General features: G+C 46.2%; 1 protein-coding gene across 1 annotated transcript in view; it reads right to left on the minus strand.

Moving 5' to 3' along the window:
* The window catches only part of LOC141106790 (uncharacterized), a 41,859-nt gene that overhangs the window by 4,809 nt on the left and 20,880 nt on the right, over positions 1–16,170 (minus strand). The gene's annotated exons all lie outside the window — the stretch shown is intronic.

The raw sequence follows: 16,170 nt of genomic DNA on the forward strand, positions 1-16,170 counted from the left end.
CCAGGCAGGGAGGATGTGTAGATCGAGAATAGTAGAGGTCCAAGGACAGAACCTTGGGGGACCCCCAACGGCAAGGGGAGTTGGATAGGAGGAAGTGGAGTTGTAAGCGACACTGAAGGTGCGGTGAGATAGGTAGGATTCTAACCAACGGAGAGCACAACCATGGAGACCAAGCAAATACAGTTTTTTGAGGAGGAGGGGGTGGTCAACTGCATCAAAGGCAGCAGAGAGGTCCAAGAGTAAGAGTACGGAATAATAACCGTTGGTTTTAGCTGTTAGTAAGTCATTACTGAGTTTTAGGAGGGCAGTTTTTGGGGAGTGCTGTGGGTGGAATCCAGACTGAAGGGGATCAAGAAGGTTATTCACAATGAGGTGGTCGCTCAGCCGGTTGTAGACTAGACTTTCAAGGAGTTTGGAGGCAAAAGGGAGTAAGGAGATGGGTCTTAGGTTGTTAAGATTGATGGGGTCCAGTGAGGCCTTTTTATGTATGCGGGTGACTAGCGCATGTTTTAGAGGGTTGGGGAAGATGCCAGTAGAGAGTGAGAGGTTGAAGATAAGAGTTAAAGAGTGTAGGATGGAGTCAGAGAGTGACTGTGGTCATCGAGGAGGAACCAGGTCCAGGGGGCAGGTGGGCATCAGAAAAAAAAGTTTAGTGACTTCCTCTATAGTAGATGGTTTAAACGAGGGAAGTATTGATTGTGCAGGTGGACAACGAGTGTAAGGTGATGGAGTTATCTGTACAGTGGAGATCTTGTCACAAAAATGGTATCAATGATATTTTTAAAGTGATTGGCGATCTCCTGGACAGTGAGTTAGTTAGTGGGCGGAGGTAATGAATGAGGAAGTAGAGCGTTAAAAGGTAGAAAAGAGTTGACGGGGACTGTATAAGAAGGTGTTAATGAGAGTGGTAAAGTAGGTCTGTTTGGCAGTGCGGAGGCAGGAATGGTGATTTTGGAGGGCAGATTTCTATTGGCTGAAATCTTGCTGTGACTTAGTTTTACGCCACAGGCTCTCAAGCGCGTGGCTACAATTTTTGAGGCTTCTGGTATTGTCTGTCTGCCAGGATTGTAGCGTTCGGGACCTAATTCTGTGCGTAGTGAGGGGGGCCAAGGTATCCAGGGTGGATGACAGTGAAATGTTGTAACTCGAAGTGGCCAGGTTGGGGCAGGACAGGGATGAGATTTTGGCCTAGAGACAATCTGTAGCAGAAAAAAGAAGAGAAGGGTTAAGATGGCGAAGGTTTCTACAGGTAATTGTTTGGCAATGGAAGGCGAGAAGAGAGTTAAACTAATAAGGTGGTGATCAGAGAGAGGAAAAGGAATGTTGGAGAGGTTGCATGGAGTGCAAAGGTAGGAGAACATGAGGTCAAGGCAGTCGCCATCAGACTGAGTAGAAGCGCTTGTCCATTGTTTTAGGTCAAAAGAGGAGGTTAGAAGTAGCAGGAGTGTTAACAATCACAGGGATGTTGAAGTCACCAAGAATGATTGTTGGAATTTCAGAAGAGAGAAAGTAGGGTAGCCAGGCAGAGAAGTCGTCAAGGAAGTTTGATACCGGTCCAGGAGACCGATAGAGTACAGCAATTCTCGTCAAAACTGGAGAAAATAGACGAATACAGTGAGTTTCAAATGAGGAGAGGGACAGAGAGGGATGAAGAACCTTAAAAGTGCTTTGAGGGGATAGGAGGATTCCATAGAAGTAGAATTAAATAGTGAAGTGTTTCTGTATTTAGTATTTATTACGTACCTGTATCTATAAGTAGAGTAGATTGCTTCAGTTTAATATCCATAGCCATCTTCCCCTGCTCCATAGACTGCTGATCTCCATTCACCAACCTCTCTTCTTCTTCCTCTTTAACCTCAACTTTGATGTCTTTCAGTTCTTCACCCTAAACCCCAAAGATGATAAAATAGAACATCTGGAATAGTCACTGTTACATAAAATAATAGGTCATAGAACTATTTTGAGTTCCTTCTGCCCAGTCCCATCTACCTGATCATTCTCTGTATAGTTGTGATGTTCCCAGGTGAAATCCCGATAATACAGAGGACCTCTCTCCTCCATAGTCTGCTGATCTCCACTCACCAACGTCTCTTCTTCTTCTTTGAGCTCGACTTTGATGTCTTTCAGTTCCTAAAACCCAAGGTTTATAAAAAGGGACCAGAATTTTTATAGAAGAAGGTAATTTCATGGGTTAGAATACATTTTTTAGGTATACAAGCTCAGTCCCACCTACCTGATGATGGTGAGGGATGGTGTGATCCTCCTGTGTGGAATCCCGGGAGTACAGAGGACGGGGACATCTCTCTGGTGGGTTCCCATTACTGGATCCATCTGTAGGAAACACACACACTGACTGAATACATTGTTTCTATGTGTTTATCAGATGATGGGGGATCTAGGTGGACCCTCCGTACTGCTCTCTCCTTTACAATAAAGTCTCCTCTTACCCGGTGATGTGAGGGGCGGCTGATTGTCCATCATGACGTCCTTGTAGAGATCCATGTGTCCTTCTAAATACTCCCACTCCTCCATGGAGAAATAGACAGTGACATCCTGACACCTTATAGGAACCTGACACACACAATGATACAGTCACCATCCAGACACATCCCTTGTCTGTTACTGGATAATGTCCCAGAGTTCCCGGCACCGCTCACCTCTCCTGTCAGCAGATCAGTACTTGTTGACTTCCAGAATGTTTTTTTTGCCAGAGTTTACGTCTTTTTTTAGGCAGCAAGATGAAGGCACCTTGGTGGGTAATGTCCCACGAACACAGCCTCTGAATTTTTATGGTTTATTGGGTATTTTCATAACTATATTGTAAACCTGTGTAATGACAAAGAAAGCAGCAATTATCACTACAGATTTCCCAGAATCCTCCTCACCTCTCCAGGCAGGTCTGTGTTTTTGCAATGCTTACTACAGTGCCTGAGGTAAGCAACCATAACTAGCAAGTGAAGCTTCACTGATAGTAGTCCCCATTCTGTTAAAGCAAGCTGGCCTACTGGTACTCGGTTGCCCCCAGGTCCTAATACAAAATTCTATGATTGCTGGCCAATGGCATAAGAGTTAAAATGGTTTTCAAGGACGTAGGCCAAGGACTCGTGCAACAACAGGTTCTATATTTAGGATGTATAGAACCTCTGGATGGACAGTTGGATAAATGGTTCTATATTTAGGATGTATTTGGTCTATAAACCAGAGGCTCTGGATGGACAGTTGGATAAATGGCTCTATATTTAGGATGTATCCGGTCTATAAACCAGAGGCTCTGGATGGACAGTTGGATAAATGGTTCTATATTTAGGATGTATCTGGTCTATAAAAAGAAAAATCATAAATATCAATAATATACACATACTTTTAGTTATCATCATCATCTGCTGGAGATAAAAGACCTCACAGTGACTATGGAGGAAGAGGACGGACATGACGGGGGGGGGGTTACTGGGTGTAAATAGAAAATATGATCCTAGATTGTAAGCTCTAACGAGCCGGGCTGTCGGATTCCTCCCGTACAGAATTGTATTGTAACTACACTGTCTGCCCTCATGTTGTAAAGTGCTTCGTAAACTGACAGCACTGTATAAAAATAATAATAACAATTACCTCCTCTGCTGCCACTTCCAACAATGTCTCCTCTCTACTTCCTCCTGATTCACCTCTGACCTGGAACTTCTTATTTATACTCCTACATCACTTCCTGTCTGTACCTGACATCACTTCCTGTCTGCACCTGACATCACTTCCTGTCTGCACCTGACATCACTTCCTGTCTTTGCATTGCACTGACAATATATGAGGTCACCACCTTGTGTTGAATATAAATACTGCAGTCTACATTACGCTTCAATATTTTGCCGGATGCCTCGTGGTCCATTCTTCTATTAGGTTACATAGATGATTACAGGCACAGATTATACCTCACATCAATTTCAGACAATAAAAGAATATAACAAAACAACAATTTGATAGAGTTTTAATATTTATAAATCTGAAGCTATAGAATGAAAATTGAAGAATAAAATACAACATATCGGGCTCAATATGTTTGTATGTGATATATGATCTTAAACTAACGGTTGATGTAATTATTATATGTATATGTTTTTTCAATAGAAGGCTTGTACCTCTAATTGGACAGGATCCCCTGAAGAAGCCCGACATATGGGTGAAACATGTTGGGAACTCCATTTTATCCTGCTGTATCCATAAAATCTTGTTGATTTGTACTTGCCAATTGTTATGTTTTAACAATTTTTTATTTTTCTCTCTAAAAATAAAAAAAATTCTTATACATTATAGTTGATACTATTTCAAATTATTTTGCACCTTAAAAATCCCAATCCCTCCTCTTACTTCTAACAAATTAAAGGATATAGTGCTCATATCAAGTTGATCTGCCCATGATCATAAAGTCCCTTTTTTCCTCAATATACAAAGCTTTAATACAAATAGGAGGGTCGTTATTTTAGCCACGTGACTGTAATCTTCAAGCCTCATTGGCTTGAAGAACCTTTTCAAACCTAACCATTTCCGAATTGTAGCCATTTTGTGGGTGTTTCTACTGTCCTGGTACTTCAGGACCACCAAAAATCTGATAGGTAGTCAGGAAAACAGAAGTGAAGCTGATGCCCCTTGTAAGCTGAAGTTTGTAGGCAAGGTGTTGTGCTGCAGTTTGTTCACCGACATTATATGTGCTGTATCACTTCTTCAGGCTGGCAGGACCTCATTGGGGACTACCTTATCAACAGCCCTCGGAATGATAGCTCCCACCGTGCTGGCCAGGGCCACCTCCCATCTTCTTCATGCCCTGGAACCAGATAGGGTACGCGCACACCTGAAGACATAGCTCCCAACTTTCCCTGATTTCAAGGGACTGTCCTGGATTTGAAACAAAGTCCCTCTGTCCCTTTAAGGCAACTTGGCAGGGGGTGTGTCCTATGCCTACATACTTTTGCTAATAGGTGTCCCTCAAACCCATTTTAAAAATTTGGGAGGTATGCCTGGAGAGACTCTGCCATCTTATATTACTCACATTTTCCTGAAGCCCACCTCCAAAAATAGAGGAACGTCCAAACGTTCTGTCCAACACAACCTTCACCTCCATGACTTTAGGTCCAACATCAGGAACTTGCCACAGTGTAAATTCACATTAACATGAGATAGCAGCCCATCTCTTTCATTCTCCTCACTACAGGTTCCCCAAAAGTAGGTTCTCCAATGGAGTCTGTTGTGGGCCTACCCCGAAGGGTCCACTTTCTCAGGCTACAGGCCTATATCTTGGTATATCGGGGTAGCCCTTTCCCATCAGCCTCTGCCCCAGGCTCTTCCTGCTCAAGAATGTATAGGGCAGAACATCTCCACCCACCATACACAACCAGGGAAGGGTTTGTCCTCCACTCTGAGACTTGTCCTCTGTAATAAGCTCCAGAAAGCAATCTTGAGGGTGTCTTCAATCCTGTGTCCAGGTCTTCCGGGAAAACTGCAGCGTTTGTGTGTCCAGGTGTGCACACTTGTTATAAGCCAGAAGCTGGCCATAGCTCAGAGCCCTTGTTTGGGGCTCCAGCCCCGGCAGGTGATCCGCTCGGGGCACAAGACTCCGTGTTGGAAAGAGTTGGGACAGCTAATCAAGTCTGCAGGACTGAGAGAGCTAAGGCAACTATGGAGTTCAAGAGACTGGAGGGGGTCTATAAGTCTCAGAAGAGTGAGAGCCAGGAGTACAAGGAGAACCCTTGTTCTCCTTGTTAAATATACTGTGTGTTTATATATACATACACTACTCATGCTGGATATCTATACTGATATGGACTGGGTAATGTATTAGGAAGGAAAGGATGCCACATCGTTTGATGGAAATTAAAATTATCAACCTACAGAAGGCTGACTTCAGACACCCCAAAAAATCAAAGTGAAAAAAATGATGCAGCAGGATAGTCCATTTTGCTGAAATTTCATTGCAGCAACTCAAAATGTTCCTCAGTAGTTTGTATGGCCCCCCACATGCTTGTATGCATGCCTGACATCATCGGGGCATGCTCCTAATGAAACAACAGATGTTGTCCTGGGGTATTTCCTCCCAGATCTGGACCAGGGCATCACTGAGCTCTTGAACAGACTGAGGAGCAACCTGACAGCGTCAGATGGACGGAAACATAATGTCCCCGAGGTGTTCTATTGGATTTAGGTCAAGTGAGTGTGCGGGCCATTCAATAGTATCCATTCCTTCATCCTCCGGGAACTGGCTACATACACTCACCACAAGAGGCCGGGCATTGTCATGAACCCAGGATCCACTGCACCAGCGTAGAGTCTGACAATTGGTCCAAGGATTTCATCCCGATACCTAATGGCAGTCAGGATGCCATTGTCTAGCCTGTAGAGGTCTGTGTGTCCCTCCATGGATATGTCTCCCCAGACCATCACTGACCCACCACCAACCTGGCTATGCTGAACGATGTTACAGGCAGCATAACATTCTCCACAGCTTCTCCATCCATTGCTCTCATCTGTGAAAAGCACAGGGTGCCAGTGGTGGACCTGCCTATTCTGGTGTTCAATGGCAAATGCCAATCAAGCTCCATGGTGCCAGACAGTGAGCACAGGGCCCACTAGCGGACGTAGGGCCCTCAGGCCACCCTCATGAAGTCTGTTCCTGATTGTTTGGTCAGAGACATTCACACCAGTGGCCTGCTGGAGGTCATTTTGTAGGGCTCTGGCAGTGCTCATCCTGTTCCTCCTTGCACAGAGGAGCAGATACCGGTCCTGCTGATGGGTTAAGGACCTTCTTCAGCCCTGTCCAGCTCTCCTAGAGTAACTGCCTGTCTCCTGGAATCTCCTCCAAGCTCTTGAGACTGTTCTGGGAGACACAGCAAACCTTCTGGCAATGACACGTATTGATGTGCCATCCTGGTGGAGTTTGACTGCCTGTGCAACCTCTATAAGGTCCAGGTATGGCCTCATGCCACCAGTAGTGACACTGACCCTAGCCAAATGCAAAACTAGTGAAAAACAGCCAGAAAAGATGAGTAGGGAAAAAGATTGTCGGTGGCCTCCACCTGTAAAACCATTCCTGTTTTGGAGGTCGCCTCATTGTTGCCCATCTAGCGCACCTGTTGTAAATTTCATTAACACAAAAACAGCTGAAACTGATTAACAGCCCCCTCTGCTACTCACCTGATCAGATCCATATCCCAGGATCCATTTCCCAAGTATTTTATTGGGATTTGATGTGATAGACCAACACAAAGTGGCACATAATTGTGAAGTGGAAGGAAAATGATAAATGGTCTTCAACATTTTTTACAAATAAATATGTGAAAAGTATGTGTGTGTGTGTGTGTGTGTGTGTGGGGGGGGGCATTTGTATTCAGCCCCCTTTACTCTAATACCCCTAACTAAAATCTAGTGGAACAAGTTGCCTTCAGAAGTCACCTAATTAGTAAATAGAGTCCACCTGTGTGTAATTTAATCTCAGTATAAATACAGCTTTTCCGTGAGGCCCTCCGAGGTTTAGAACCTTAGTGAACAAACAGCATCATGAAGTCCAAAGAACACACCAGACAGGTCAGGTATAAAACTTGTGGAGAAGTGTAAAGCAGGGTTAGGTTATAAAAAAATATCCCAAGCTTTGAACATCTCACAGAGCTCTGTTCAATCCATCATCCGAAAATGGAAAGAGTATGGCACAACTGCAAACCTACCAAGACATGGCCGTCCACCTAAACTGACAGGCCGGGCAAGGAGAGCATTCATCAGAGAAGCAGCCAAGAGGTCCATGGTAACTCTGGAGGAGTTATTTATTATTTGTTCCATTCCATTGGTTTAGATGCGGCATTCGTTATCTCGGATAATTCGTAACTTCGGATAAATTCGTATTCGTTACGTTCACTAACAGCCAAATTTGAAAGGAAATTCCAATACCTATCATTTAATAGTTAGTTATAATTTCAAATTTTACTGATTTTCTTTTTTTTTTCAGATTTTCGAATTTCTGAATTTGCAAATTTTTGAAAATCCCAAAATTCTGAAATTCAAAATTCGGAAATTCGAAAATCGGAATTTTCGGATTTCCGAATTTCTGATAAAAGAAAAAAAACTGTTTGGTAGCCAAAGGTTTAAAGATTTTTATTTTTTTTTATTATATACTAAAATTTTTCTATGTACCAAACGTTTCCAACTGGTAAAAAAATCTCTATACAACTAGACATGTGTACTGACAAAAAATTTGTTTGCTTTCATTTCCATTTCATTCCTCTTTTTTCGGAAATTTGAAAATTCGGAAATTGTGAGCGTGAGTAGCGTTGTTCCCACAGTTCCTCCAACACAGTGGAGAGCTGGAAGGGAACATTCGGTGCAGTTTGGATGGGGTGTAGTGCCACCTGGTGAGTAATTTGTACAGTAGTTGGTTTCCGCCATTCTCCAGTTAGGGGTGTTGAAAATAATCGTAGCATCGATGCATCGCGATTCAGCATCGATGCTACGACATAATCATTGGAGGGTGGGTAAAGTCATCCCGACTTGCCCCGCTCCTCCTGGGAGAGCGCTCTCATCATACTCTACTTGCAAGTGTTAAACAAACCGTGTCTTATTGAATCCCCTCTTATAGTACATTAAGTGCCCCACTGCCTTTTAAAAAATATGTAGTTATATACCACATTTCAGACTGTCCCTTGGCGCTCGTGTGACTGCAACGGCCCGCCGCTCTTCTCCCGATCTGACGGCTACAGCGGGCGGGGCTGAGAATCCCTCGCTGACGTCAGGCGGGAGAAGAGAGGAGAGCAGCAAGCGGCGAGCTGGGCAGTCTGAGTCACATGAGCGCCAAGGGACAGTCTGAAATGCAGGTATATCTCACCACCACCATTTTAATCTGTCCATCCTTCTGTTCCTGTCCATGGATTCCTCCATCTCCAACCCCAGACACCCCATCCTTCTGTTCCTGTCCTTAGATTCCTCCCTCTCCATCCCAAGACTCCCCCATCCTTCTGTTCCTGTCCATAGATTCCTCCATCTCCATCCTCAGACTCTCCCATCCTCCTGTTCCTGTCTATGGATTCCTCCATCTCCATCCCCAGACTCCCCCATCCTTCTGTTCCTGTCTATGGATTCCTCCATCTCCATCCCCAGACTCCCCCATCCTTCTGTTCCTGTCCATGGATTCCTCCATCTCCATCCCTAGTCTCCCCCATCCTTCTGTTTCTGTCCATGGATTACTCCCTCTGCATCCCCACACTCCCCCATCCTTCTGTTCCTGTCCATGGATTCCTCCATCTCCATCCCCAGACTCCCCCATCCTTCTGTTCCTGTCTATGGATTCCTACATCTCCATCCCCAGACTCCCCCATCCTTCTGTTCCTGTCCATGGATTCCTCCATCTCCATCCCCAGACTCTCCCATCCTTCTGTTTCTGTCCATGGATTACTCCCTCTGCATCCCCACACTCCCCCATCCTTCTGTTCCTGTCCATGGATTCCTCCATCTCTATCCCCAGTCTCCCCCATCCTTCTGTTTCTGTCCATGGATTACTCCCTCTCCATCCCCATACTCCCCCATCCTTCTGTTCCTGTCTATGGATTCCTCCAGCTCCATCCCCAGACTCTGCCATCCTATTACTGTCCATGGATTCCTCCATCTCCATCCCCAGACTCCCCCATCCTTTTGTTCCTGTCCATGCATTTCCCCATCTCCATCCCCAGACTCTCCCATCCTTCTGTTCCTGTCCATGGATTCCTCCCTCTCCATCCCCAGACTCTCCCATCCTTCTGTTCCTGTCCATGGATTCCTCCATCCCCAGACTCTCCCATCCTTCTGTTCCTGCCCATGGATTCCTCCATCCCCAGACTCTCCCATCCTTCTGTTCTTGTCCATGGATTCCTCCATCCCCAGACTCTCCCATCCTTCTGTTCCTGCCCATGGATTCCTCCATCCCCAGACTCTCCCATCCTTCTGTCCCTGTCCATGGATTCCTCCCTCTCCATCCCCAGACTCCCCCAACCTTCTGTTCCTGTCCAAGGATTCCTCCATCTCCATCCCCAGACTCCCCCATCCTTTTGTTCCTGTCCATGCATTTCCCCATCTCCATCCCCAGACTCTCCCATCCTTCTGTTTCTGTCCATGGATTCCTCCATCCCCAGACTCTCCCATCCTTCTGTTCCTGTCCATGAATTCTTCCATCCCCAGACTCTCCCATCCTTCTGTTCCTGCCCATGGATTCCTCCATCCCCAGACTCTCCCATCCTTCTGTCCCTGTCCATGGATTCCTCCCTCTCCATCCCCAGACTCCCCCAACCTTCTGTTCCTGTCCGAGGATTCCTCCATCTCCATCGTCAGACTCTCCCATCCTTCTGTCCCTGTCCATGGATTCCTCCCTCTCCATCCCCAGACTCCCCCAACCTTCTGTTCCTGTCCGAGGATTCCTCCATCTCCATCGTCAGACTCTCCCATCCTTTTGTTCCTGTCCGTGCTACATGCAGAGAGTGTCCTTTTTGTTTTTTAAAGCAGATAAAATAAAAAGAAAATAGTTCTTCTAAATGCTTGAATTTTTTAAATTTTTTTATGGAAACCATCGGCAGGAATCATGATGCATAGTGATGCATTACGGAATCAAATTGAATCATTGATCAGATAATCAAATCGAATCGTGAGACCAGTGAAGATGCACACCTCTAATAACTAGCAAGTGAAGCTTCACCGATAGTAGTCCCCATTCTTTTAAAGCAAGCAGGTTTACTTGTACTTGGTTGCCCCCAGGACCTAATACAAAATGCTATGGTTGCTGGCCAATGGCATAGGAGTCAAGCCTCTTCTATATTTAGGATGTATCCGGTCTAGAAAGCAGAAGCTCTGGATGGACAGTTGGATAAATGGTTCTATATTTAGGATGTATCCGATCTATAAACCAGAGGCTCTGAGTGGACAGTTGGATAAATGGTTCTGTATTTGAGATGTATATGGTCTATAAACCAGAGTCTCTGGATGGACAGTTGGATAAATGGTTCTATAATTAGGATGTATCTGGTCTATAAAGTGTCACCCACATTGTCCTGATCACCATTTGGAACCAGTAACAGTGTCACCAGAAACCAGTGTCAACCACAAACAGTGTACTGATCCCCACCTAGCACCAGACACGGTGTTACTAGGAACCAGTGTCATCCACATTATCCTGAACACCACCTAGAGCCAGTGACAGTGTCACCAGGTACTACTGTCAACCACAAACAGTGTCCTAATCACCACCTAGCACCAGCCACCTAGCACCAGTCACAAGAGTCAGATGTAATGTGTCACCAAGCACTAGGGTACCTGCTTTCCAAAATGTGGTCATTGTGTGGTGCTTCTACAATTGTGGTACACCAGGATCTCTATAACCTGATAGGTAGTCACGGAATTAGATGTGCCCCTTGAAAGCCTGAAGGTCCTTGAAGGCCTCCTCCACCATCCACACTACATTCTCCGACAGCTCTCCTCCCACCATCCTCACTATATTCTCCGACAGATCTCCTCCACCATCCACACTACATTCTCCGACAGATCTCCTCCACCATCCACACTACATTCTCCGACAGCTCTCCTCCACCATCCACACTACATTCTCCGACAGCTCTCCTCCCACCATCCACACTACATTCTCCGACAGATCTCCTCCACCATCCACACTACATTCTCCAACAGATCTCCTCCACCATCCACGTTACAATCTCCGACATCTCTCCTCCCACCATCCACACTACATTCTCCGACAGCTCTCCTCCACCATCCACATTACGCTCTCCGACAGATCTCCTCCCACCATCCACACTACATTCTCCGACAGCTCTCCTCCTCCATCCACACTACATTCTCCGACAGATCTTCTCCACCATCCACACTACATTCTCCGACAGATCTCCTCCACCATCCACACTACATTCTCCGAGAGATCTCCTCCACCATCCACACTACATTCTCCGACAGCTCTCCTCCACCATCCACACTACATTCTCCGACAGCTCTCCTCCACCATCCACACTACATTCTCCGACAGCTCTCCTCCCACCATCCACACTACATTCTCCGACAGATCTCCACCATCCACACTACATTCTCCGACAGCTCTCCTCCACCATCCACACTACATTCTCCGACAGCTCTCCTCCACCATCCACATTACATTCCCCAAAATCCAAGCTACATTCTTTGAGAGCTCACTAATAAAAACACTTATGAGTGACTCTTTATGAACAGAGCACATTCCATTCATCTAAGAATTATGGTCATTTGTAAAAAAGGACATAGAATTCGATGTTGTAAGTGTAGAGCTTTCTTGTTTATTTTACAAAATTAAAATAAGTCAATCCCACAGAATGAAGAAAATCTTGAATCAAAATCACATCTTGTATAAATGTTGTTAAAAATAATACATTTAATAATACCTTGGTTCTCTGTGTATGGCAAAATTTGGCCATGTATTATTACAGTAGATGGCACTGCTCTCAACCTGATCCCCTCCATATATCCTATACTGCCCCTCCTGGCCACCCGGAGCCATCAACGGTAGAAGCAGCACTGTGCTTAATTAGCTTCAGTGGAGTTTAGAGGTGACATTAAGGCTCTAATAGACCAGGGGTCTCTAAACTTGCTAAGCATATGGCCAAATTACAGTCCTTCAAGCTTTAGGGGGCCAGTGGGATTAGAAAATGCATTGGCATCTGTGGGAGTAGACAACGCCTGAGGCTTGGTTCTCAGTGGGAGTTAGAAAATTTACATAGCGCCTGTGGTCAGGAGGAGGAGTAATAGTGCTCCATCGTTGGTATCGGCTCTTCATTGGTGTCATTGGAGGGAATAGTTTCCCATGGTTGCTATCAATGGGAGGAATGGTGCCTCTTCATTGGTATCAGTGGAAGGAATGGCGTCTCTTCAATGGTATCAGTGGAAGGAATGGCGTCTCTTCATTGGTGTCAGTGGAAGGAATGGTGCCTCTTCATTGGTGTCATTGGAGGGAATAGTTTCCCATGGTTTCTATCAGTGGAAGGAATGGCACCACTTCATTGGTATCAGTGGAAGGAATGATGCCTCTTCATTGGTGTCAGTGGAAGGAATGATTCCTCTTCATTGGTGTCAGTGGAAGGAATGGTGCCTCTTCATTGGTATCAGTGGAAGGAATGGCACCTTTTCATTGGTGTCAGTGGAAGGAATGGTGCCTCTTCATTGGTGTCATTGGAGGGAATAGTTTCCCATGGTTGCTATCAGTGGAAGGAATGACACCTCTTCGTTGGTATCAGTGGAAGGAATGGCGCCTCTTCATTGGTATCAGTGGAAGGAATGGTGCCTCTTCATTGGTATTAGTGGAAGGAATGGCGCCTCTTCATTGGTATCAGTGGAAGGAATGGTGCCTCTTCATTGGTATCAGTGGAAGGAATGGCGCCTCTTCATTGGTATCAGTGGAAGGAATGGCGCCTCTTCATTGGTATCAGTGGAAGGAATGGCGCCTCTTCATTGGTATCAGTGGAAGGAATGGTGCCTCTTCATTGGTATCAGTGGAAGGAATGGCGCCTCTTCATTGGTATCAGTGGAAGGAATGGTGCCTCTTCATTGGTATCAGTGGAAGGAATGGCGCCTCTTCATTGGTATCAGTGGAAGGAATGGCGCCTCTTCATTGGTATCAGTGGAAGGAATGGCGCCTCTTCATTGGTATCAGTGGTGGGAATGGCGCCTCTTCATTGGTATCAGTGGTAGGAATGGCGCCTCTTCATTGGTATCAGTGGAAGGAATGGCGCCTCTTCATTGGTATCAGTGGAAGGAATGGTGCCTCCTCGTTGGTGTCAGTGGAAGGAATGGCGCCTCCTCATTGGTATCAGTGGAGGGAATGGCGCCACTTTATTGATATCAATGGAAGGAATGGTGCCCCATCATGGGTGTCATTGGAGGGAATAGTTTCCCATGGTTGCTATCAGTGGGAGAAATATTGCCCCAAGGACCTCGTAAAGGCAAGCAAAGGGCCACTGCATCTGGCCTGAGGACTAAAGTTTGGAGACCACTGTAATAGACCCTAAAGAGAACCTGTCACCTGCCCTACGTCATCACATATGGGGCTTACCAGCCCTCTGGTGATAGCAATACATTTTACAACGTGACAAAATGAAAACCTTTACAAAACATTAAGTAGAATAATCTGAAAAATCCCCCCAAATTTTTTAAAGTCCCCATGCCCCCCCTCCCCACATACATGCCCAAATGAATGAAAACGTGCACCTTAAGGGCGCCCACATATGACTATTGCGCCATGCGTTATAGGTATGGTTGCACACACTAGAGTGAAAGTAATCATTCAAGGCTCATCATTCACCGTTATCTGTCACCAATGGACAACTTTGGGTATCCTTTTCCGATGACTGCTCAGTTTTAGGACTGGGCATGTTTGGTATCTTCTTGCTCGGTGCAAACTCATATTCTGTTAAACAAATGAGTATTATGTCTTCTTAGAGGGCATTAAAATGAATGTGAATGTAAATTTTATTGAAAATTTGTTGCGCATATATTGTGTGACATACAAAAACAGCAACTAGTAACCTTTTGTTGTCCAGGGTCTCTGATGTTTGAGAAGGTCTACATTATAAATGAATACATTTCCCACCAGGGCCGGGACAAGGGGTGGGGGGAGGGGCGGCTGCCCTGGGGACTGTGGTTTCATGTGAGGTGGGAGGGGCACCACGAGGAGTTTGTGGGGAGGGGAATTTGTGTTGGAAGGGGGAATTTAGGGGGTAAGAATTGTTTTAGGAGCTGTGTCTACATTATAGATTAAACATTTCCCACCAGGGTCAGGACAAGGGGTGGGCAGGAGGGGCGGCTGCCCCCCCGGGCACTGTGGTATCATGTGAGGTAAGAGGACATCACGAGGAAATTAGGGGAGGGGATTGGTGTTGAAAGGGGGAATTTAGGAGGTGGCAGGGGGTAAGAATTGTTTTAGGAGGGGAAATTGGGGGGGGGGGTAATTTGTGTTGGGAAGGGGGAAGAATATTTGTGGTAGGAGAGGAATTTTTTTTTTGGGGGGGGATTTGTGCTAGGATAGAGGATTGCTTTAGGAAAGGAAATTTGGGGGAGTGATTTGTGTTGGGAGTGGGGATGGGGAAGAAGATTTGTGCTAGGAGGGGGGATTTGGGGGGGTTGTGCTACAAACGCGGGCTGTCTCTATATTATGAATTAAAAAACATTTCCCACCAGGGCCGGGACAAGGGGTGGCAGGAGGGGCGGCTGCCCCCCGGGCACTGTGGTATCATGTGAGGTGGGAGGGCACCACAAGGAAATTGGGGGAGGGGATTTGTGTTGGAAGGGGGAATTTAGGAGGTGACAGGTGGTAAGAATTGTTTTAGGAGGGGAAATTTGGTGGGTGTAATTTGTGTTGGGAGGGGGGATGGGAAGAAGAGGATGTCTTCCCCCCACGAGGAGTTTGTGGGGAGGGGATTTGTGTTGGAAGGGGGGATTTAGGGGGTAAGAATTGTTTGAGGAGTGGAAATTTGGTAGGGGGGGGGGGTAATTTGTGTTGGGAGGAGGAATGGGGGGAAGAGGATGTCTTCCCTCCACGAAGAGTTTGTGGGGAGAAGATTTGTGTTGGAAGGGGGAATTTAGGGGGTAAGAATTGTTTTAGGAGGGGAAATTTGGGGGGGGGGGGTAATTTGTGTTGGGAGGAGGGATGGGGGGGAAATTTGGGCAGGGGGTGATTTGTGTTGGGAGGGGGAAGAGGATTTGTGCTAGGAGAGGATTTTTTGGGGGAGGGGGGATTTGTGCTAGGATGAAGGATTGGGGGAGGGGAATTTGTGCTGGGAAAGGGAATTTGCAGTGGGGGGGGTGGATTTGTGCTCTGAGGGGACACTTGAGGGTCTAGGAGGGGAGGCAGGGTTATTTTTGGGGCAGTATTTGTGATGGGGGGCATATGGGGAGAGAGCATTTAAACAGGGGGGGATGGGAGCCAAGATTTGTACTGGGAGGGGGGGATTTCAGCAGGGGGGCATATTTGTACTGGGAGAAGGGGGGATTTATGCTCAGGGGCAGTGCCGGGACAAGGTCATCAGCAGCCCCCCCCAGCCCAAGATGTGGGAGCATAATGTGTCAGCAAAAATCTCCTCCCCCTCAGAAAAATGGAGCGCTAATCTGCTCCCAGTGCAAATCCACCCCCCTGCTAAAATACCCCCT

The sequence above is a fragment of the Aquarana catesbeiana genome, linkage group LG08 (assembly GCF_042186555.1).
Source record: "Aquarana catesbeiana isolate 2022-GZ linkage group LG08, ASM4218655v1, whole genome shotgun sequence".
Classification (NCBI taxonomy): Eukaryota; Metazoa; Chordata; class Amphibia; order Anura; family Ranidae; genus Aquarana; species Aquarana catesbeiana.